The sequence below is a fragment of the Heliangelus exortis genome, chromosome 5 (assembly GCF_036169615.1).
Source record: "Heliangelus exortis chromosome 5, bHelExo1.hap1, whole genome shotgun sequence".
Classification (NCBI taxonomy): domain Eukaryota; kingdom Metazoa; phylum Chordata; class Aves; order Apodiformes; family Trochilidae; genus Heliangelus; species Heliangelus exortis.
Window position 1 is genome coordinate 6,815,473 of NC_092426.1, and position 25,324 is coordinate 6,840,796.

The 25,324-nt window shown below is 43.2% G+C and overlaps 1 long non-coding RNA gene across 2 annotated transcripts; it reads left to right on the top strand.

Annotated features, from left to right (window-relative positions):
* Positions 1 to 18: 18 nt before the first annotated feature.
* On the top strand, positions 19 to 13,838 carry LOC139796857 (uncharacterized). Of its 2 annotated transcripts, none has more exons than XR_011726179.1 (3): positions 19 to 676; positions 7,617 to 7,824; positions 12,692 to 13,838. It is a non-coding gene; the product is annotated as an uncharacterized lncRNA (long non-coding RNA). The 2 variants fall into 2 exon arrangements; XR_011726180.1 differs by lacking the exon at positions 12,692 to 13,838 and adding an exon at positions 9,294 to 11,326.
* Positions 13,839 to 25,324: the final 11,486 nt, after the last annotated feature.

Below are 25,324 nucleotides of genomic sequence, written 5' to 3' on the forward strand. Positions count from 1 at the left end.
CCAATCAGAGTCCGGCCTGGCGCGAGGCGCCTGAGCGGCGTGCCTCGGCCTCGAGCGTGGGGCGAGGAGGCGGCTGCGGGCGAGGGGGGCAGGGGTGAGGTCTGTGGCTCTTGGCCCCTTGGCCCCTTGGCCCCTTGGCCTTTGGGCTTTCCTCGGGGCGTCCGCCGGTTCCTTCTCGCCGGCTGCAGCCCCGGCACCGGCACAACCGGCCCCCGACCAGCTAGTTGCCCTTCCCACTGACTTAAGGGTGAGCTGCTGCCGCCCTCTCCCTCAGGCACGGTGTCTGGCGTCAGCACCCCCCAGGCCTGCCCCCGGCGGCTCCTGCCTTCTGCCCTTCCTCTGCCCGCATCCCAGAAGCTCATACGGGGGTGTAAACATGAGCGAGAGAGCTGATTTTAAGCAGACTGTGAGTGGACTTAGGCTCAGGGGGCAAGCCAGTTAAGCAGTGGAGGTGGTGGGTTACCCACAGAGGTTGCGGGGCAGGGAGGGTTCTGCTGGGTGTGAGGGAAAGGATCCTGCCTTCCCCCCAGCTCTAAGGAGTCTGGGGAAGTTTCCACGACTCCTACTTGAATGGTGTGCATGGCTTAAAAGTTCAGCGGGACTAGAAAGTTTGCAGTGGGATCCTTTGAAGGTTTCCAGTTGCTGGGAATTCCATCCTGGAAATGCTGTGAGAAATGTGAGCGTTGGTTGCTGGTGCTCTCTGATGCTTCTGCCTACCCATCTGATACTCATCTATGGCTTGCTAATATTCCAGTGTATTTGTATCTTGCCTTAACATCAGGAACTTAAACAAGTGATAAATGTAATACTTTGTGCCATTTTTTGAAAAGGGTGAGCAGTATGGCCCAACTGACCAGTTAGCTTGATAGCTATCCTATGCAAAAGAGAAAACCTGATGTGGAATACAAATCATAAAAGGTTCAAATGAAGGAATATAACACAACTCTACACGAAGTTTTAGTAAAAATATCTATTAATACTGTTTTGACCCAGCCTTAGTGCTGCATAATATTCTCATTAGCATTGGGTTCATGCAGTGCCAATAAACCAGGCAGATGCTGCCAGATATCAAGAAGTCCTTTGCAAAATTTAGGTGAAAGAGGTGTTGTCTAAAGAGGTTCCTGTAGTAGGGTCTGTTTTGCACTGCATTTTTAGCAATGATCTGGAAGGGAATCTGAACTTCTTGGTGCAAAAGTTCATTTTCAGTATTAATGGAGTCCTAAATAATGATGGGACTGATTGGAACTGTTGGTATAAACATCCTATCTTAACTTAGTGAATTTGAATCCAGCCAAATATATAGCTGACTGTCTCGGGAACTGGGTGTGGAGGCTGGAACTGGAGAATAGAAGACTACATCCTGGGAATGTAATGGCTTTGAGAAGGATTTAGGGGTCAGAATAAGTGAGCAATCAGATAAGACCTCTCTTGTATGCTGCTATGGCAGAAAAGGATTAACTGATGTGTAAAAAAGGAATAAAAATAATAATAATAATAATAGAAGTTTTGTTTACCTCTCAGGTTTGGCCTCAACAATGCTGTCCACAGGAGAGTGTATACAGTTCTGGTTTTCAGATTTTAATAATCATGCTGGAAAAATAAGAGAGAGCAAAAGAGTGAAACAGAATGTTCTGATGGTCAGAGAAAATGCATTATACTGAGAGGTTTTAAGAGTTCAGACTATTAAAAGTTACCTGGAAGGGGGCTGGGAGGTGACTTGATTGTAGTGTACAGAAACATTCCTGGGAGAAAATGTGGGATATTAAAGGGCTCTTTAATCTGTTGAAGAAAGGCAGAATAATAAGTAATGACTGGAGGCAAAAATAAGACAAATTCAAATAGGAAACAAAAAAAAAATACATTTTTACATAGTTAATCACCAGAACACATTCCCAAGAGAAGCTGAGGACTTTATGTCGGTTTATGTCTTCTATTGAAGATTAGTTGTATTTCTGAAAAGTATTTTTTAGCCAAGCAGAAGCTACATTTTATTATTATTGGATAATTACAGGTTGAAATCTGATGGTCTGTGATATGCATGGTGTCAGGTTAATTTAATGGGACTATTGTGGTTTAGATTATAAATGCCAGAAACAGACATTTTGTTAATAACTGTAAGCATTAGAATAATTTTTTTTCTTGTAATATTTATGCTTCATAAAAGAGCTGATGTGAATTAAGCTTTTGGGTGCAGAATATACTTACTAAGACAGTATCTAAAGGATACCTGAAGGGTTTTGGCCTTTAGCTTCCTAAATTTAGGCTCTTGAAATTATTGGAAAATTTTCCGTTTGAATTTCTGAAGGAACAGATCCTTACAAGAAAATTTCTAATAAGGTCTGGATAATCCTCCAAGAAGTATTTCACAATGTGAACATTCATTTTGTAAAATTGCCTGAAGGCTAGAGAATCAGAATGCACCAAATGAATCCTGATAGATTTCCTATATTGTATATTATATGTATTTGTATTGTTGCATATGTTTGCATCCTAGTCTTAGCCTCACTTGAGGTATTATCCTAATATAAACAGTTATATTATGAGTGGAGGGGCTGCTGTTACTGGAAGAGGGGTGAATGGAATATAAATAAGATTCCAGATCAGCAATTGGGCAGAAAAGTGCAAAAAACCCACCCCCAATATAGTGCAGTTTCTCTGTCCTGAGAATAGAAGTCTTGCTGTCATTTCTCTGCCTTCTGAAAACTGTGTGATGCTAATCCTATAAGATGCATGTGCTTCCTAATTTACATTCTGCTCTTTTTCCTGTCTCTTGAGCAGAAAATGCAAAGACAGGAGCTGTAAAACAAGTTGCTGCCTTCTTTTGTGTGTTTTCCCAGAGTCAAACCACAAACAGTCTCCCCTTAAACACAAAACAAACTGAAATCTCTTAATTAACTTCATGATGAATTCTGGAATGGGATCTGAATAACTGTACAGGGGAAAAAAAAAAGAAAGTGATTACAAAGGATAAAATGAGACTTGTCTTTATAGTATGCACTCGGTAACCTAAACTGAAAGCATTTGTGCAGTTGAAACTTGTTTGCTTTGAAGGATGAGTGTGAAAATTATGTGACATTAATACTGAGAGAGCTTTGAAATCACCTTTGTGCATTTGAAGGAAGGAACCATTGCAGTGGGCTCTCCAAGAGGAGTGTGGTGTGCACACTGGAACTGAACTCTCCCAGAAAATGCTTCTTTGTGTGACCTACAGCAGCCCCAGAGCTGTCGTGAACACAGCTCAGCTTACCACACAAGTGCTGCCTGAGCTTGACACCCATAGCTCACATCCACGTTCCCACAGGCTGTAAATATTTGACAAGACAGCTGTGGGAATCAGCAAATGAGGTGCAGAGTCCATTGTACTTCCAGCTGCTGCTGTGGCTGCCCTGCCCCAGTGACAGGAGCAGAAACAGGAGGTCCCTGATGAAGCAGAACATCCATGTGTGTGAGCGTTGGTTACTGAGTGTGTTTAAGGTGCTGGTTCTGCCTTGTAAACTTGGACACCACTTTATGTGAGTCATTGACAGACAGCTGGTTTTCTCCCCTAGTAGAAAGGAAGGAGCAGGTGGCAGAGCATTCTCCAGGACTGTGGGACTTGTTTTCTGTCATCATCTTGAATCCAGTCATATCTTTGGGCAAAAGCTATGTTTGGTAGCATTCATGAAGAGAATGAAAATTACTTCCCACCATGATGAAAGGAGTATCTGTAGAGGTCCTGTTGAAATGATTATTCCAATGCTTCTAGGGTTTTGTTATATTAATAAATTTGCTATATTAATAAAGTTATTAAAGTGGCTGGAGTCAGAGGTAGGCTTTATTTTAGACAGTTTTGGGTGAAAATTAATAAAATGTGCTAATTGTACCAGGTTCATTGTTATGTTTTGAAGAAATTGGTAAGTGGAGTACCCAGATTTGAGAAGGCAAGAGTGTACTTATCTGAAGATTTATTCTTGAAAAATACATGGGTGAGTAAAGAAATAGATTTTATTTCAAATTAGTACATATTACTGTAAGCAAAAAAACCCAGAGGGTGCTTTAGCTTGTTCTTGATTATGAGCTATTGCAATAGTTCAGTGAAGGACTAATGTTCCATTACAGCTGTGGGAGAAAAGAACATACTGCATGGCTTTCAGGTCACTGAAGCTGTACTTGGTCATTGCTGAGTTCTGCACAGGACTTCTTAGTAAACAATTGAAGATACTGAAATATAGCTCCTCTCTGTACAAGTTACCAGTCTTGAATTCCAGTTATAGCTTTTCAATAGAACTCAAAGAATTAATCTATCCTTAGTAAAGATGTATTTAATGGACTAGTGTAGTGCTTTTCTTAGAGAAGGTCTGACAACTCTGTTATTCTCTGGGGGTAAAAAAAAAAGTTAAGTAGTTTGGAAAGAATAATTTGCCTCTTTCCTGTTGGTATTCTGGTTGCTATGCTAAAAACTTTACCAACTGCAATAACAATTAGTTCAGTGACTTGCTGCAATCCCCTGATTAGAATTGAGCCTTCTTATGCTGTTATTTATGCAGGGAAAGTCTCAAAGTTCCATATGTAAGAGTGCCTTTTTATTTGGTGTTTGCTTTTATGACGCTTCCCCTCTGTTATTTACTTTTGTAAATTTGCTAAACACTTCAGATGAGTATCCTGGTCCACACACTATTAAATTGCTGTAGCACTGGGGTGTGATAGGGAAGTCACAGGGTACCTGAGAAATCTGATCCATTGGCAGACCAGATGAAGTGAAACATGAAAGTCCAAATAACCTAAACTTAGCAACAGCACCTTCAGCAACAACAGCAGAAAGTACAGGCTTTGTTTAACTGGTGGATGTTTCACTTCGGAGTTACAAGCCCCAGTTTTCTGGGGAATGGCATCAGGTGGCTTTGGTGTGTCCCTGTTTTGGCACAGGGTGGCACAGCAGCACATATTGTCATGTCACAAAATATACTTCTGACTGCACTGCCACATCATTAAGATGAGGGATGAGTATGCCCAACATTACAGAATCTGCCCAGCTGCTTAAGTGGGATTTGCTTTTTTCCTCTATGTGTCTGTATTGGGTTAGGGTCAGGGATGTTGGAAAGGCACAGAAGCTTAGTGACTGGGGAACTGTACACAGGTGCAAGGTGTAAAGTCCTGTGATTTGTTACAACAAACAATAAATAAATTGAAAATAAGCAATAAAAGAGATTACAGTAATGAGTCTCCTCTGTAAAGTCACTGTAGGAATGCATTTGTTACAGGCTTTTCTTCTGTGAACTTAAATCCACGTGTTTAACCATGTCACGTGCTGTTTCAAACATCATTAGGTAAGCTGACCTTATTTAAGGAGTTTTTTTATTATGTTAAAAATGAAATTATACCATTTTCTACATTATTTTAAATTGCCATATGTCCTCAACTATCACATGAGAGTGTCCTACAGTTGGCAACTCCTCAGAGCAACTCTGTGAGGGAATGGAATGTGTAATTACCACCCCCTTCATTTTTTCAACTGGGAAAGAGATACAGATTTGGTAACAGCTTCATTATACTTCAGTTTTTTCCATTTTTCCAGGTTCCTGTAGTTTTAATTTTTTAATTTTGTAATTTGCTGTCTCTATGATCGATGAGACTAAAATCCTTTGGGAAGGTGAGGGAGAGGTGGGTGGCTTGGTGGGTGGGTAGGGTTTGTTTGCTCTTTTTTCAGACACAAGAAATGGAAAACAAAGAGGAGGAGGAGGTTTAGATTGCTGCTTTTTCAGAAGCTTGGGTTAATAATCTAGTCGTGGGTGTGAAACTCTCATTTATGGAAGGTGTTTCCTCACTCTGGCTACTAGAGATGAAGCTGTACTATTGGTTATACTACTTGGAATAGCTGCCTGTGCCTTCCTTCCCATTCTGTCCTTTATTATCCACACCATTTGTCTATGGAAGAGCCAAGTTACTAATGGTGCATGCATCTGTTTGGGTACCATCATTATTTTATAGCTATATTCTATTTCTAGAATAAAAAAATTCTCAAAGTTGTTCATTTCTCTTAATTAACCTAGAACCCAGAACCAGAGGGTTCCTTCTTCCACACATCCTTGGAATTTCTGTGGTTACACAGTACTTTTTATCACTGATTTCTGCAGGTCCCTCAGAGTTATTTGTCCTCTGGAAAAGGAGTAAGTTCTTCCATGCTGTCTTGCATCAGCTGCAACTATTGCACATGGGATCAAATTCTGTGTGAAAGCGTGGGAGTTACATTGGTGTCTGGAAGCCAACTGTGCTGCAGGGGCAAGCAGCTGCTGAGAACTCTTGGCAGTGGGAATCTTCTTGTTGGAGCATGCTGAGAGCAGCAGGGATCCCAGCTCCCAGTTCCCCAGCAGCACAATGCTCTCACTGATGGGCCAGTTCAAAAAACATATCCCCAGTCCAAGGATGGAAAGAAGCCTCTTGTAGGGCACTGCAGAGTTGGGGGGTACCCAGGAGTCCACTCAGAAACATCCTAGGAGTTACAGATTCACAGGAAAAAAAAGAAAAAAAGAAAAAAAAAGTACCTTTTCAAGAGGCTAGAATCATTCTGATTACTTAAACTCCTTGAAGGAATGCACCCCACACTACACTAAAGGGAAGGAAATAATGGGAATCATCCTTAATAGGAGGAGCAGAGATTTTACCTTGTGGCATCCTAGGACATGAAGTGGAAGAGAAAGGTACCATCTTCAAATTCTACCATCAGGCTCAGAAGTTCATATGCAGGAAACTAGGCAAGGCATCTATGTGCTAAATAAATCACCAGAGAAGACAAATTTGCTATGATAAGAGAACCAGGATGCAAAGTATAAGATAGACAGCAGCTGGGAATTTGCCTTAGCATGCACAGAGACATGTTTTAATCTGTTCTGACCTTTTTTTTCCTTGGAAAATCCCAAATTGCCAGGGTGATGAAATGGAGCCGGTTCATGTTCAAGGGTGTGTCAACTGACTCATTAAAATAGGAGTGAAGTTTTCCCTAGGGTTCTTTCTGACAACATGTGTTAATTTTCCATTCGGAGGTGGAAAAGAAGCCACAATTTTGGGGTAAATTATCATCATTTATACTAATTATGAATTTTCTTGGGTTTCAGGAGCAGCATTTGTAACCATAGCTGTTGTTACAAATGAGGTCATCCATATAGGAACTGATATTTGATGTGCAGCCAATTAGAAATGCGTGTGCCTGTTAAGTAAGCACTGTAATATTTTCCATTTGACTCCTAACTTCCAATCTGGACACCAAAATTAAGCCCTTGTGCTCCCTTCACAACTCAGTGGAAAAGGCAGATACCTTGGCAGACAGACCAGGTGGTCTACAGGCTGATGAGAGGTGTTCCAGGTTAGCCAATACCAAACCACATGTGAGAGTGGCTCTGAAACAATCTCACACCTCAGGCAGGACTAAAAGAAACATCAAATTATGTGTGATAGAGGATCAACTGATGGTTGTCAGTTATGAGTATTTTTAGAAATAAGTAGTAGATCTCACTGTTTTACAGGACAGGGTTCCAACTTTTGATGTAAATGCTTAGTGGTCAGGTCTGGGAAGAACCTTTCTGAGTCCTTTCTAAAATGGGATAATCAACTCACTCTCACTGTGGTCCTGTTTCTTACAGGTGAACATCCACAACATCACCAAGAGCCTTCTCCTTTCAATCTGCTGAAAAAGACAGTGAGTCACCTCCCTCAGTCTTCCATCTTCAGAATGTTATGTTCTCCTAGAGTCCTGGCAAGGGTCTCAGGGAAAGGCTGGGTGTGCTCAACACAGCACTCATGATGATACTCAGAACAACTTGCTCACCTTACCACTGCACCCTTTTACAGGTAATGCAACCCGTGCATCCCAGGGCAATTCAGAACCTGTAGGACAAGTATTTTGAACAGAACTAGTAGTGCTGCTGGCTCTCACTCTTGGAGTACCATGAACATGACTGGGTTTCTTAATTACGTAGAAAGTGCTCAGAATTATGTGGGTGTCTGTGACATTTCCTCAAATGTAAATTAACCCTTAAAATATCAGCATGAGGTCAGTAATTAAAATTTTAGGGGTAGTGAGTTAAAATACATAGGGTTATATGACCTGCCCTCAGACAATCAAGCTCTTAAATAAGTGCATTGTTGTGATGGATAGGCTCTCCAATATTTACTTTGGGCATCAGAAATTGAACTCAGATGGATTCATTTGGCCAAGTTCAAGAAAACTGCCTCTAAATCTCCTGCTGTGGCAGCTGTGTGACCCTAGAGGTATGTAAAAATTCCTACAGCCATTTGTCCTGGCAGTTCCCCAGGTCACTGGAGTGCCCATGACTGTACAGGTGGCAGTGGCAGAGCTGTACAGGGACAGGTAGGGCCAGGCTCTTGGCTGCCATGGTTCAGAAGAACAGCAAAGATGTGTCTGTATTCCACCTGAACCCCAGGTTCTCATTCTGCTATGCACACTTAAAGCCTCTTAGAGATGAGTTCCAGTGCTGTTAAAAGACAAGCCACAGGCTTCTGTGAAAAGGATGAGGGACAAGAAGTGACAGCTTTTCCATAACAGCTTAATAAATGTAGTCAAATACAGGGCTGGAAAATTAAATTCAGTTTCACCTTGGCCTGATGGCATGTAACCCACTCATGACTCAGAAGACCTCTAGATATCAGGTTATGGCATAATCCAGGGGACTCTATCTTCCATCCCTCCTCCTGAATTTAGACTCTTGGCTGTAAAATACAGAAGGCTAGAAAGATATCTAGCAAGACAGTGCATGACTTGCATTTTAGTTATTGGGATGTAGGAGAATCATATTTGATGGAGCTTAACTGCTTTGGCTGAAAAGGGAGCAGGGACACTTGATCAATACCAGGAGTTGCAATACTTGGATTGGAGGCCCCCCAAGTCCTGCCCTTGGACTTCAGCAGAGATGAGTCATGCAACAGAAGTTAAGATTTGGAATCAGGGTATGTAAATGGTAGAAGTTGGCCAAGAACACAGGACTGTTGATTCACAGAGTTGTGGTGCAGCTGTGCTCAAAGCATAATTTTAGGATGTAGAAGCTCTGTTTGCCTGTACATCTTCTCATACCAACCCATGATTGCTGTAGCTGCTGAAAAGAAAGCAATAATATGTGCAGTAAGAGAAGCATGTTTTGAAGAAGTTATTAATTTTAGAGGCAGTGGGAGACTGTGTATCTTTTTGATCAGTGTTTTTAGGAAAAGAATTGTTTAGAACTAAAGATGAATGGAGGAACTTGCATCAGTTAAGAGTCTGAGTGTTTTAAGGATAGTTTAGTTTTGCACCTTTATTGTGCTAGAAACAACATACTGCTGATGAAGGAGCTTTCAGAACCAGCTTAGCCAGACAGCAAAGGAAGACAAAACACTATTCATGAAGGGGCTGGAGCCATCACACTAACCTCATGATAAATTTTACAGTTTTTCTGGTTAATCAGATGGTTTTCCTCTTATTTCTTGTAGGCTGAAAATGCTTACTTTCTGTTTTGCCTTTTGACTGTTCTGCTGTCCACCTCTGTATAGCTAAATATAGATGCATACATATGCATGTACACCTTTTTTTATATGCCTTGTTATCATTAACCTTGTGTGCTTTCTCCCTTGCATTTTTCTGGAGGATACTTAACCCATGTGTGTAGTCAGGAAAAATCCTAAAACTCTTTTTTGTTTTGTGTACAAAGTGTGTCTGGCTGCAGCCACAAACTGTACAAGTACTTCTGTCCTGAGCTTTACTCCTACCAGCTGGACATATGGTAGTACCAGGGCCATATTACTGTGTTCCACTGTATTTTTCTCACCTTTAAGCACCAACTGAAGAAAAGCACTGGCAGACTTCTCCTGACAATGGCAGTAACAAGCAAAATTGGATTGTTCTGGGAAAAAAAAACATTCAGACAGAATAATTGCCTTAGTAGAGTAATTTATTTGTGGGATATGGCTTCTAAGTTCTACCTAGGATAGGACTCTTCCTTGTTTTTCCTAGTGATCTTGGGCTTCATTAAGAAACTGGAGACACAAAGGCAGAGTGACACAGTTGCTTGAGGACATATCATATGTTCTTGGATGAGCACAGAAGTAATTATCCAGTATTATCCACACAACCAAATCATCAACAAAGACTAACTAAAATGTTAAAGCCTCCTAGATAGAATCACAGGTTTCTGCATATTATCCAGCATATAAATACAGCTTTCCCTTCTGTCCTAGAGAAATTTTCAGCCTCTGTCCACAAGATTTGGTGTTTGTGCCTAGTAGCAGCTTGCTCTGTGTTGTTTCCAAAGAGCAGTGGAGAGAACAAGACAAACACAGTATAGCAATGGCTACCAGAATATCTTCTCAACACAACAAAATCATCGCCCTCTAACAAAACCCTCACTTAAATGGAACCAGAACTTCTGTATCCAGAAAGAAATAGTGTCTAAGTGGTGCAAGAGATTGTTCACCATGCTGCTATTGCACATCACGTTCAGAGAAAGTCTGACAAGTAGTACTTCAGTGATGTGGCAGAACCTATTGGTCATTAAATGACAACTGCCTGCAAGATTGTTAATGAAGATATGGTTTATTCTGTTGCAGAGTATGTTGGTGCACAAAAGATCCTGACACTGTGAAAACTAAAATGCAGTTGTATTTGGCAGGGCACTCAAAATACTCTCAAAAAAAACCCTGAAACCTGCATAAATCACAAATCTGAAACTCAGATCACATTCTGTGTAAGACCAGCTAAGTTCATCCTGCTTGATCTATGCATTTTGGCTTAAATGGTTTAAAAACTGAAGTTTAAACAGTTTGCATAAATAGTTACTTACAGCCTGGTTTCACATGCTTTATTTTTTATTTTCACATTTTACTTTGAAGGTTATTTCTTACAAGGCAGTCTGTGTAGGTTTTCAGTATAAAGTGATCTCTGAATTAAAGCAGCCACACTAATTAAAAAAAAAAAAATCCTCTTTGTAATACCTTAGCATGAAATATTTGATTTCCAGTGAAGATACTGCCCAGAGCTGTGATTCTGGAAGGAGTTATCTTTATGCATTGTGCTGTCTCATCCCGTTGGAGTCACGAGTCAGTCAGTGCTGAAAGCTGAACATGTCTGAACCTTGGCGAAGTCATAAAATGTTTGAAATGAGTCTTGAGAAGCTTGGGAGTACTGCTCATAAAATTAAGATGCAGCTTCCTTTCTCAGTGTTGAAATACACTCTGTCAAGATAAAAAATAGATTGAAATGTAAAGAAATTATTTAGGTCAAGGTTGATGGTTGCTTAATTGTCCTCAATGGCTCTCTTAACTTCAAATTAAGTCGAGAGGAGCTAGAAGTCTTGAAATACCCCTGCAATCCATAATGTTGGTTGCAGGCATAAACCTTATCAAGTCATTTTCCCTCACTGTGCTTCTGTATCAGTAGCAGGGAAATAAGGACACTGATTTCCTTTGTAGATAAAATGATGATAAGTGCTGGAAAAGGGATTACCAATGAATATCTGCCTTTCAGAGGCAGGAACCTTGGTACTCACACATGTAGAAAAACATTATTACCTTGAATACACTGATGTTACCTTTCTATGAACAATTTATTACCTTGAATACACTGATGTTACCTTACTGTGAACAATTAAAATATGAGGTATAAGCTGCCACCCCAGTCCTTGTTAAAACAAAACTGATACTTTTCTAAAAGCTGCTCTCAATCTTGAGATTGGTCTAATCACAGTCAAAAGAAAAAAAACATAGAAATTACAGGATAATCACAAAGCTTTTTTGTTGTGTTTGGAAGTTGATGTCAAAGTCTTGTACATATCTTCTAATTGTACTAAAACAGTAAAAAAACCCCACTACAGCATGCATGTTTCCTGTGCTTAGCATAATCCAGTAGGATTCACAGAAAAAAATTCATGGACTGTGGGCGCAAGGGTCGAGGCAGCGAAATGTTTATCAGAAAGATGCCAGGGAAAAGACATGGAACTGTTTTTAATTATTCAATTTGGGAAAAGATTATATAGAGATTAGGGGAAGGCAATGTTTGTAGGAATAATACAGTTGGAGGGACATCCAAGAGATCAGAGGTTGTCCTGAGCTTTACCAGTTGTCCAGTGCTTTTCAGCTGGTGAATCCACATTCTGGTGCACACACAGGGAGTGAAATCCTGCTGGCACTGGTTGGCAGGGCTTTACACTCATGCTGTGCAGGTGCTTTAAACTGTGCTGGGCCAAAGCAAAGGCACAGGTTATGATGAATAAATGAAGCATGACAAATCAAAACTGCTGAATTTTTTGGTTAGGATTATTGTAATTTACAGATCAGCCGAGATGTGACCTGTGAAGTATCCTGTGAGTAGTTCTGGATACACCAGCGTGGCGTGTTCCTGCCTGTGCTCCAAAAGCTGTGTGCCTGCATTTGCATAGTGCCAAGCCCCAGCAGAAAAGTCCCCTGGGAGCAGAGTGCATTGATTTTGAATCAGCACCAGGCTAATGTGATAACGTGGCTTTTAGCTGGCTGCTCAAGCAGAGGTCACCTGGGTCTGGGGGGATTATACCATGGACAGTTACACTACACGAAGGCTGCTTGAAAAGTACTTGAACAATGAAAAAACCACTCATGTATTCCCGATTGATTTATTTATTCAGCTATATTACTACCCTGTTTTACTAAGCACCAGTCTGCTCCAATAAATTTAACCATTACCTTCCTCTTCCCTCAGAAATCTGCTGCTATTCTGGGGCCTCTGGGAGAGCTGTGTATCGAAAAGCAGTTGGTGTAAAAAGCTGTCTGCTACAATCTGGGCAGAGACTGGGATTGAAATGGAGGAAACCAGCACATGGCAACCAAGAGCCACTGGTGCTGCATCAGCACAGAGCATCTCTCAGTGTGATTTTCACTTGCCAGCCTAGGTCCATCTTTGCTGATTATCTGGAGGTGGGAACCAGCTTTTATACAGATAATCAAACCCAAATGGCTCTCTGCTGTTATCTAAAGTAGGAGCTTTCTCCAGCCTTTTCATCAGCAGCTGGCTTTCCTCTTTGAAATCTTACCTGGTGTGTGTACAATCAGTTGCAGTATTAGCACCCCTGAAATTTGAGTGTAAATCCCATGTGTGTCACTGTGTTGTGCCTGAATCAGTGATCAATACAGCTTTTCATACCACTGAAGGGTATTTGTCAAGAGACAGCTTTGTGGTTTGTCTCCAGCAAATATATGGCCATTTTTGTAATTGAAAATGAGAGTTAAATATATGAAAAGAAAAAATACCAGAAGTGAATGAGAAATGCAAATCCTGAGTTCACCTGCCAAACTTTTGATATCTGTCAGGTCTGTCTCTGGACAACTCAACCATGTTGTCCTTCCTATAAAACACTTGCTACTCAACATGGCCAAACCTAAAAAAAAAGAAAGCAAACAGAACAAACCTTGGTGTGTTTCTGTTATTGTTTGGGATTTTTATCACAGTTGTGGATTTGTGACCCTCATCCTCACTCCCATACTGTTCTGTACTCATTGCCTTTAGTCAGTGAGCCCCTCAGGGCTTTCTCTTTTTGGAGAGAATTTGAGATATTGAGTGCTACTTGAAAAAGATGCCATCAGTATCTATATATTTGCAGTGTTAGGTGTGAGTAAAGATCTGTACTTAAAAATTTAAGTTAAAAACTGGAGTGAAGTATCTGAAAAGGCAAACCTGGATTTAGTGTTCTTGAGAACATGGCGAGGCAGTGTATTTCATGGAAGAGTACACATCCTTTTTATGTGTTGCTAATTGGTTTATTCTGATGAACTACAAAAATGTCTACCACAAAATTAGACACATGCATTACTGGGCAAAGTTTCATAGATATATGGAAGGATATCTGAGCAGATACCTTATGCTACTAAAATCTAGAAGTAAGCCAGCTGTACCTAACTTGAAACCAAACAGCAGGACAGACAAGGAATTGGTAAAGATTTCTCTGTAAATGTATGGGGACTTTTATAGTTCACCTGCTGAATGATGTCTTAGCTTCCTTCTCTCTTTTCCACCAGTCTGGGGGTTGAACTTGGGAGCAGATTTCTAGTGACTTCAAAGAGATACAAACCACCAGGTGGAAAAGCCACCTAGTGGTATAAAGAAATGGTGCCAGGCAGGAGCAGGTACGTCTGAATTCCAAGGAAGTATTTGTTCTCATACTGGGCCACCGTGCTCTGGCATGCCAAGAGGGCTGTAAGTTATTACTCATCTAAGTCTGGAATATGTATTACACACAAACAGGAAACCCACAACCATTAAATACATTTTTCAAAGTTTAGCACCACAGAACTTTATGTTGGATCATTGCCTGTGTTATATATGATATGTAAACAATAAAATCTCATTTAGAGCTGTTTCAGACAATTAAAAACATGAATGAGTTTGCCTCATTTTCTTTCCACCTGTCCAAATAAATGCAGAAGTTGGTGTAAGGCCAGCTGTCCAGAGCCCAGAAAGAGAAGAAAGTCCATAAAGTATCTATGCTATTTATTTTAAATAGTCTTCAATATGTCATGGCTTTAAAGCACAACTCAATCCGTTTGCAAAGCTAGGGAAGGGCACTGGCCAGCCTTATCTCCATTCTGGATCCCACTGGTTACTCTCTTGAGGATAATCTGTGAATCTGTTGAAAAGAATTTGCAAAGCTCTCCAGCTTGGGAAAACAAGAATTCATCCCCCTAGCAAAAGGTTGCTGGGTGAGGTGGATGAGGACAGCACATGATCATCACATCAAAGTCTGACTTCTAAGAAAGGCTGAGAGGAGCTGGTGAATGATTGCAGCAGGTCCATTCCTTAAGGACCCTTCACCTCAGCACAAGCAGCAGAGAGTTATTGCAAGAATGAAAGCAGTTCTCTTCACAGCACATCAACGATTAAACCTGAGCCTTTTTAAAGAGTAATAGAACAGGCGGTGTGTTCTTATCTACAGTCAAAATGCAGTTGCAGCCCATGCTCTGCAGGCTTGGTTTTCAGAACTTCAATGTCTGCAGCTTTGTGCTCAAACCAAAGTGTTTTCTCAATTCCAGATTCACCTGAACACAGAGATAAGGGAGACAGAGGGAGGATTAGCTCATTCACACATGCAAAATACTCAGATTGCATATCCAGACCTTGAAGGATGCTCCAGCCTGTGCTGGTTACTGAGTAGGCACAGAGGGAGGGTGAAGGGGGCACCATGCCAATCTACAGCTTGGTTATATATCTGCTAAAAATCATGGTATTATGCTAACTTCAGGCTGCCTGTGCATCCAGCTCTGAGGATTCAGCAGCCCCAGTCACTGCCTGCTTCTAATGTAAGAGGCCATATGGACAGGAAAGTGGTTATGGCAAAGTCCTCAGCTGTGTATGAATGAAGGGGATGATGAAGATGGAGCCTCTTTACATAAATAAATTTCATCTTCAGAATGGGAGGCTTAACAAGCCAAGCTGGCCAGTTAGAGTAATTACCCCTATGAGTTTAATTACGTAAATGGATCTGTATGTCCACACCAGGCTTGAGGTTTACTACATGTACTAAGTGCATAAATGTGCCAGCCTGTGCATCAAATGAATCCCAGCATCACAAATTTACACCAACAGAACCCCATCTGCTGATCTTAAGGAGGGGTGAAGCTGTGTAGGAGAATATCTGGAAGTCCCAGCACTGCCCCAGCCAACACACAGCTTGGTTGCCAGGGGGGTCAGGATGCAGGAGCAGAGACAACTAAACAAACAACAGTTTGTGCATACTGAGACCTGTTTCAAGATATGTGGTGTTGCTCTGAAGACACTGATTTCTTATTTCTCTGGGATTTGGCCTTTTTAGGCATCCTTGAGCCAGATACAATTTGTGCAAAAGGAAACCTAAACCAGGGGGAGAGAAATCCATAGCAAAAAATAAAAGGAACCTGGGAAGGAAATTCTGGGAACATGCTCCATTTCTAGGGTTGTGAGGAGCAGTGTTTCCAGCTTGTGTGCACCAACTTTACACAGCACTTGGAGAAAATAAGCCAGCTTTCTGATGAAGGTAAAGAGAAAGGTATGTGGGTGTGAGAAGCCTCCCAGGACAGTCACCTTCCTCATTAAAGCTAATTAGAATAGGAGGCTAATTTGGGGGATGGGTGTGGGTGTGTGTGTCAAAGTGCCTGAGAGTTCTAACATTTATAGGTGGGCTCGAGGCTCCTATAACACCACTGCTCTTCTCTGGTTCAGTTCTTTCTCTTTGCTAAATTCCAGAGGTGTGGTAGTCCCAGTGGAATGTTTGTGAGCACTACCCATGGGACCAGCTGTCCTGCACAACTGCAGAATGTGCACACTGTGCAGCACACACACATACAGTGGGTTATCTGCTCTCCAAAAAACCTCACCCACTGGGGGGGGGGGGGGAGTGCATTCTGCCCAGCTTATGGTTGATGTGCTTCTCATAACAGGAGTTTCTGAGCAAGTCTCACCCAGGTGGATACCACGGTCATCTAGGGGATCTCACGTGATACTGGTATCCCTAAGTAAGACTGTAAAAGCAAAGCAGTCTCATCTGTCACCCAGCTTCAAAGAGCTTTGAAGATGTACTGAAGTGACTCTGGTTTGTGCTCCATTTGCTTCAGTGACTGTGATGAGACACAGAAACCTCGTGTGCAAATGCTCTCTGATGAACTTCCTGCAGTAGCTTTTCCTGGTTAGCCCAGATCACCAAGTCTTTCCCCCGGTGTAGATCCCTCCTTTGAACACATTTCCTGCATCTATCACCAAAAAATGTATTCAGTAGAAATCTAACAGGCTCCTGTTTACCTCAAAGGGGAGGAAAAGAAACCAAAACATCAAGCTGTTACCTTCCCACTGTCTGTTTTTTCAGTGAAGTTTCTTTGCTGCCCTTCCACAGGGCAAGTTCTCAAACCAGTTACACTGAGTTCTCATCCCCAGTTCTCCTGACTGACATAAGGACTCACAGCATTCGAATACTCTCTTGATTATCTGCCCTGCCAACCTGTACAGCAAATTTCACCTGGCACTCCTGCATCCCATCACACATGTTTTGTGAGGAGTTTTAAAAGGTCACAAAGGAGCCTTTTCAAATCATCTGGGCTAGTTCTGGAATAAAGTGCTGCTTGACAAGGATACCAAGAGTACAGGCAGAACCTGTAAGAGGTTACTGGACCAGAATAAACCAGTGTGAACTCTGAGTAAATGGTAGATTAAAGGGGACCTGTATCTTGGGAACTGCACGTCTGCCTTTTCCTGCAGAGCCTTGAATACACAACCAGGAAATCAACCCTTCTGCTTTCATTGCTTTCCTACTTCTTGTGCACTGGCTTGTGCTTTTTGGGGACATGGTGGGGATAAAAATAAGCTGCTGGTGGTAAATAAGTGAAAAAGTAGCCCTGCTGCTTAGTGACCTCAAAGAGAGAAGGGAGATTTCCAGAGTCTTGGCACTGAGTTTGGTTGTCTGTATGGGCAGCTCATGATGTGTGGAGGAAAGGGGAGCTGAGTTTGCATTCTGAGCAATAACATTAATGGAAAAGAGAGGTGGGACTGACTGGGAGGCATTTGATCAGTAACATTCAAAGTTTCCTCTGAGCTGCTGGAAGCTGGAAGACATGAGCTGATGCCCAGAATGTGGCAGTATCTTTACTGTTCCCTGTACTCAGAATCCTAGAATGGCTTAAGTTGGAAGGGACATTAGAGATCATCTACTCCAGCCTCACTGTCATGGGCAGGAATGCCTCTCATCTAGAGAGGGTTGCTCAAGGCCTCATCCAACCTGGCCTTGAACCCTTCCAGGCAGTGGGCATCCACAACTTCTCTGGGCAATCTGTTCCAGAGTCTCACCACCCTTGTACCAAAGAACTTCCTAATATCCAGTCTAAACCTATTCTTCAGTTTAAAACCATTTCCCCTTGTCCTATCACTGGACACCCTTATGAAAAGTCAGTCTCCAACCTTTCTATATGTTCCCTTCAGGTACTTGAAGGCAGCTGTAAGGTTGCCCTGAAGTCTTCTCTTCTCCAGGCTGAACAATCCCACCTCCTTCAGCCTCTCCTGGTAGCAGAGGTGCTCCAGCCCCTGGATCATCTTTGTGGCCCTCCTCTGAACTCGTTCCAACAGATCTGTGTCCTTCTTACAGTTGAGACACCAGAACTGATCCAGCATCCTCTTGATGCATCCTAGGATACAGTTAGCCTTCTGAGCTGCATGAGTGCACTGCCAGCTCATGTTGAGCTTCTTGCCAATCAACACCCCCAAGTCCTTCTCTTCAGGGTTACTCTCAACCCACTCTGTATCCAGCTTCTAATTGTGCTTGGGACTGATCTGACCCAGATGCAGGACCTTGCACTTGGACTTGTTGAACCTCATGCAGGTGACACTGGCCCATTTCTCAAGCCTGTTAAGGTCCCTCTGGATGGCCTCCCTTCCCTCTTGTGAATCCACTGCACCACACAGCTTGGGGGCACCAGCAAACTTACTGAGGGTGCACTCAATGCCTTTGCCCATGTTGCTGACAAAGATGTTAAACAGCACTGGACCCAGCACTGTACTTGGGCTGGGCAGGGCACGGTGCTGCTGCACTGTGTCTGCTGCTGTCCACAGGCCCTAAGGTGGGGGCTGGTGTGCCTGGTCTGAACCTTGGAAAAGAGAAAACGAATACATAAGTATATATGGTGAGTTTGAAATACTGATACTGTTTTGGCCAATGAAGCAATGCTGGGAACTGGTTTTCAGTTTTTATAGCTGGCATTTGAGACAAGCTAAGAATGCTACAAGGCCCTCAGATGCAGATGCTATTGCCTGTTTGATATGCATCCCTACTTCCATGCACTCCACTTTGCTGTGCTCTGAGCAAACACTCCTCGCTGCTGGCAGGAATTATTTTTTGTTCCCTTCCAGCAGCTGCATCTTTGCTTTGTGTGTGTGTGGCAATAAAGCTTTAACAAAACACCAAACTGCAAAGGCAAACAAAACTAAAAAAAAACCACCAAACCACAAACATAGAAATGAAGTGAGTGAAATCTCTATTATATGACCACAAGAATGTGGGACACTGGAAATTGCTTGTGAAGACAATTTGCTTTAAACAAAAATATTGCAGTGGAAATCATGTTAGCAAAGCCCTCCTGCTTCTGGGGGCTTCTGCTGTGTGTGGATGGGGAAGATCCAGCACCCTTCTGCATCTGAGCCCTCTCACTCTCCAGACCCAAGTCGGGCAGGGGTCTGTGCAGGGTCTGCAACCTTTTTGCAGTGGCTGAAAGGGATCTCATGAGACACAAGGCTCTTTATTTGGAGAGAACTTTTACTGCCTATTTAATACACTCCCAGAGCAGAAAACATGAGTCAAATATTTACCTTGAGATTTAGGCTGAACACTACAGTAATCCTGAACAATCCCAGTTTTCTGTTAGTGTAAGAATGAACAACACTCATCTGAGGAATGCTTTAGCTCTCTGTGTGACTGAACTCAGTTTTTTTCATTGCTGAAAAACGGGGCTTGTTTTGTAAATTTTCTTTGCAACCATAGGAATCCCTTCTCTTTAAGAAATTTCCTTGAGGAAATGAAAACTAGACATTCTCTGCCACGAATGGCCTGAGAATATGCCCCTTTTGATTGCAGCTCTGTTATAATTCAAGTAAAATTTTTACAGGTTCCCAGGCCATGTTCTTTGCAGTTCATGGGACTGGGCATTTCTGCCAGTACTGCCTCGCTGCCACCTCTCCTGGGAAACTCCTGGAAGCTGATTCTGCCTCCCTGTTTCCTGTAGGAAAGATGGATCTTGGAGGAAATTTAACATCCCTAGTCTAAAGGCTTTGCCCTAACATGTAAAAGCATATTCCAAATAGGATTCTTACGGGTAGACCTAATGCAATTTCAGTAAAAAAAAGCAAAATAAACCTTAAATGCACTTGGTTCTTCAGCCACTCCTTGCTGGCTCTGCTGGTAATATGTTCTGCTAGTACCCCACTGTGGGCTCTCCCACCTTAGTCTCCCACTTGTTTCTAAATTGAAGGAGGTTTATCATTCCTTTGGATATTTTCCTTCTTATCAGGACTATAAGCCTGGTTATCACCTCTTCATGTTTCTAGGGAAACACTTTCTCCTTTAATTCCTGTTCTGCTCCAACTTGTTGCCAAACCATACTTTAAAAGCACAGAGAGGCACAGAACACATGCATAAAAATTCCAATTTCTCAGGTTTCCCCTGCTAATGTCAGATATGATTATAAAGGAGTGACTTACAGTGTGTGCCTCTATTCTGGGTTTACTAAAGCAAGCAGCCTTAATTTCTGTAGCACAAAATGGGCAAAACCTAGAGCTAAGCTCAACAGAGAGGTCCATTCCTTCTCCTTCCACCCTTCAGTCTGAAGGCTGGAACAAGGAGGTTGGATTCCATGATGCTTAAAAGAGTGAAAAAAACAATAGGGCACCAGCTCTTCTCCAGAAACTCACGGTCACAAAGCATTTGTAAATAATTGGGATAGACTTTGAAAACGTTTGTTGTTGGCTCCTTTCCAACCCCTGGCAACAGAGGTGGTGATTCCCCTTGGGAAAATCCCATCCCCAACCCTCATTTCTGGATTGCCAGGAAACTGAACATGAGCCAGCAGTGTGCCCAGGTGGCCAAGAAGGCCAATGGCATCCTGGCCTGGATCAGGAACAGTGTGGCCAGCAGGTCCAGGGAAGGGATTCTGCCCCTGTGCTCAGCCCTGGTGAGGCCACAGCTTGAGTCCTGTGTCCAGTTCTGGGCCCCTCAGCTCAGGAAGGAGATTGAGGTGCTGGAGCAGGTCCAAAGGAGGCAACTGGGCTGGTGAAGGGACTCGAGCACAGATCCTATGAAGAGAGGCTGAGGGAGCTGGGGGTGTTGAGGCTGGAGAAGAGGAGGCTCAGGGGAGACCTCATCACTCTCTCCAACTCCCTGAAAGGAGGTTGGAGCCAGGGGGGGGTTGGGCTCTTTTCCCAGGCAACTCTCAGCAAGACAAGAGGGCACAAGAGGTCTCAAGTTGTGCCAGGGGAGGTTTAGGTTGGACATTAGAAAGAATTTCTTTACAGAGAGGGTGATCAGACATTGGAATGGGCTGCCCAGGGAAGGGGTGGATTCTCCATCCCTGGAGCTATTTCAAAAGAGCCTGGATGTGGCACTCAGTGCCATGGGCTGGGAACTGCAGTGGGAGTGGATCAAGGGTTGGACTTGATGATCTCTAAGGTCCCTTCCAACCCAGCCAATTCTATGATTCTATGGTTACCTGCTGTCCCGCAGCTTTGCGATCTCCCCTTGCCGTGATTAATTCTCTTTCCCACTAGATGGCACCGTTGCTTCTACAAAGCGGATGAGTCTTGATTTAAAACCATTTAATTACAGTCCCTCATTTACATAGGCCTTACGAAGGTCCCTCCTCTAGACAGGACTTCCTCACGCTGGTGGGAGACACCGGCACCTGGACAAAAGTCTTTAGATTTGCACCCAAATGCTTTTGGCTTCAGTCGGAGGATTTGCCATGCCCACTCGTGTCACCAGAAGCCCTCCAGCCACTCCAGCTCTTGGGGCCGCCCTGTGAAAAAAAACTTAGGTCGCTGGAGCCTGCTCTGCACTTCTGAAATCTTTAAATACAGAAAAAAAGTCCAAATCTAATTACAGGAAATGCTTCTTCCTTTAATATATCAACTTTAATTTCTTAAAAATTATAAGTTCTATGTCTTTTCCTGTATGTATTCAGGACAGTTATTTTATACAGTAGAAATAAAATTTAAAGCACCTCTTTACCCATTTTTAATTGCAACCCAACCTCCATGCAGCCTGACTTAAGTGAAAAATAATCTTGTTAAAAAAAAAGCATCATTCACTATCTCTAATAGTGCTGTTTAAAAGATAATTAGGAATCTGAACAAATGCTTATAAGAGAGAGTCTCACCTGAATAAGTAAAAACTGCAGGCACCCTCCTGGTTATTCACATTGGATTAATTTTAGCAGTCACTTAAATGTTTTCCTCTAAAATGGAAATAACTATGGGGACCCAATGTAAAAAGAAAATAAAAATACCAGACAGATTTATTTTAACTAAGATTTCCTGATTGTTGAACTCTGTCATTGTTAAAATTCATCTTTTCAATACATCCCTGGAATATACAGTTAATTGCCTCTTCTAAATACAATGCACTGTAGGCAATTACCCTTTTGCAGCTACATCTCTGGATTCAGTCTTTTCATTAAATTATAATTATAATGGATCTTTGAAGTTGTCATGAAAATGAAGGACTAGTAGCACTGAAAATGAATGTTTAATGGCATGAACTAAACATCAGTGATAAGCAACTTCTCTTTGCATTTCAGCTCTGGCCTCTTATCTCATTCCCGTTTCACTTTTTGACTTGCCTGCAGTGAATAAGGAGCCCGTAGCCAAATTACACAGTGAACTTGTTATTAAAACAGCACAGGGTAATAATCTGAACTTGAGATTTACATTTTTAGCCCATGGTGGCAGTGGAAGAACAGCATCTCTGTGTCACACAGGGCTTTTGCATGGCCCACCTGGCACTGGCAAATAAGTCATTCCAACAGGCACACGCTCTCCTACATCCAGCTCACTTTTGCTCACACTAGCAAGTTGAGTTTTGTCCTAAAGGACACGTTCTTTTCTAGAAACTCAGCCCAGTTGTGCACGTCTGCCTGCAGTTTGTTTTGTATTGCCTGGGGAGGCCTTGACCTGTTTTCATTCTGGGTCAGTGAAACATCTGGATCCCAGTGCTCTCATCTTGCTGCAGAAGCACAAACCACCCCACAGCAGGGCACAGCACTGCACAGCTGCTGCTGCTGAGCATCAGTTCCTGCCCTCAGACTGGCACCACGGATCTTGCTGTGGTCCCACTCTGCTGCAAGGTCACTCTGGAGGGGTGGCTGTGGGGTCCAGCTCAGCTCATTAAGCAGCTGGCAAATCCAGTCCTCCTGATCCCTCGCCTCGGTGCTCAGTGGCACGGTGAGTTAGCACGCTCAGTCAGCCCAGCCAGAAGCTATTTTTATTTTTTGCAATGAGCTGTTGGTTGCTTCAGCTCCCTGAAGGATGAGGTTGCTGTGTGGTCACTGAGTGCTGAAGTCCTGCCCAGCCACAAGGACAATGGGGAGAGGATCAGGGACCCAGCTGTGCCCCTTGGGGGCTGTGGCAGGTAAATGGGCTCATCCAAAAACCACACACTTAAGATTACTCTCTTTGCATTGCATCTAGGGATGACATGACCATGAGATGGATGTATTCAGCAAGCTGATCTGATCAGAACCATCCCAGCAAGTACCTCCATGACAGAAGAGAAGAACATTTTCAGTCAGAAAAGACCTACAGTGATGACCTACTCCGACTGCCTGACCACTGGGCTAACCAAAAGTTAAAGCATGTTGTAAAGGACATTGTCCAAATGTCTGTTAAATACTGACAGGTTTGAGGCATTGCTCACCTCACTGGGAAGTGGTCAAGTGTTTGACCACTCCCTCTGTAAGGAAAGGCTTCCCAGTGGTTTTCTGTTGGATCTGCTGGTTGAACTGACTCACCCTGCTGGTTTTTCATCACTACCTCTGGTGTAGGATAGAAGGAGAGGGCATGGCTGGGGCAGCTTGGGATGGAACTGTTCTACTGTGACCACCCAACTTAGATCAGCTTGGATAAAATGCTGGCTCATGCTCACCCATGGGAGAAAACTGCCAGAAGGTGCAGCCCATGCCCTGTCCATTTCCCCATTTTCTGGTCCATCAACCATGGAGCTCTGCAGAGTGAGCCAACTAAATATCAGCTATGTGCCTTTTCTGGACTGTTTTGCTGCTGTATTGGCTCATGTAAGCTGGGATTTATGGCTCCCACAAAGAGCAGTCTCAGTGCAAAGGAGATTTGAAGATCATCTGTCTGGAGGTGGTGGGGAAGAGCAGAAACACCACTTGGAGCAGCCTCAAGGTCCTGTGTCAGCCACTCTCCACCAGAGCCCTGGCTCTGCCAGGACTTCATCACTCTTCACACCCACGTTTCCCTTTGGCCTGCCCCTTCTCATCTGCATGAGTTTCTGCTCTGCTGGGGATTTCTCTACTCCTGTCTTCCTCCAGATGTTCATCAGAACCATTTGCCCACCAGACTCTGGGGAGGCTCAAGCATCTGTTCAACCAGCTTAGGCCTGATCTGTTCCAACCTCCTTCTACCTCCAGCAGGAACAAGGTCCTGCATGGCTACTGATAACAACTCCATTACAGCTGACAGCTCCAGGGCTGTGCAATGATCCTCTTACCCTTTTTCTGCTGGTGGCAGCGAAATGTCCCTTTGCCACAGGAGAGTCCTGATTTTACACACTACAGATCCTTAACTCCCAGAAGAACTGCAATAATCACAAATTTTCCGCTCTGCCTACAATGTGTACTTCCTTGCTTTTTCCAAGGCCAGCAGTATGTGGTACATGATAATCTATTTCACTGGCCTACATATCAGTAGATGTTATCCAGAAATTAAAATCTGAAGGAAGCATTTACTTGATTTCTCTAGAATAAGTGCCAGGGATTCACTGTGTGGCAGTCCATGTCAGAAGCAATTTAAGAGTGATAATGAGAGGAGTCACCCTGACTGGGAAAGGGGACAAGGAGCTATTGCTGCCCTGTGAGGCTGAGGAAGCCCCAAGCTGGCTGCAGGAGGTGTGATCAGCTGCCTCTGAGCTGGGCTCCCCTCCAGGGTTAGCAGCCAGCATGGTGAGCCAGCTCACCCTGACAGGTTGGCAGTGGGATGCAGCATTTCTGGAGTGGGAATGGCAGGTTGCAAGGCCATGGGGAGGTGTGTGGAAAACAGGGATTGTGCAGGGGCAGGGATGGGATGACAGCAGCGCTGCACCCACCACACTGATTTAGCCCCAGCCTTGTGCTGATAGAGGCTCTTCTTGTTTTCATTTTACTTTCCTTTATGCACCATGTGAGAGTGACTGCAGATGGCAAACAGCTTGATGTTTGAGCTAAACACAAAATAACATGTTTGGGTTTTTCCTCCCCACAAACTGTGAGCACAAATTGTTGCTCTGTGGTCAGCCCTGGGCAGTGGGTGAGCAAGCAAAGCCATGACAGGTACTGACACTGGTGGGTGCCTGCACACGATGGGATGGATGGTGGTAAATGTGCTCACAGGAGCAGAAGGTCCCCCAGCACCCAGCTCCAGGGCCTCAATGGGCAAAAATAGCCACGGCTGTCACAGGGAAGGCAATACCAGGGAGGGGTGGGGGCTGGAGCCATGCTTCAAGGGACAAGTCTGTCACACCACCAGAAAATGCAAGAGCTTCTTATTTAGAGTGCATTTCCTTTGCTTTCAGAAAAAGTATTTACAAATATATACCAAACTGTTTGCTCAAGAGAGGGGGGC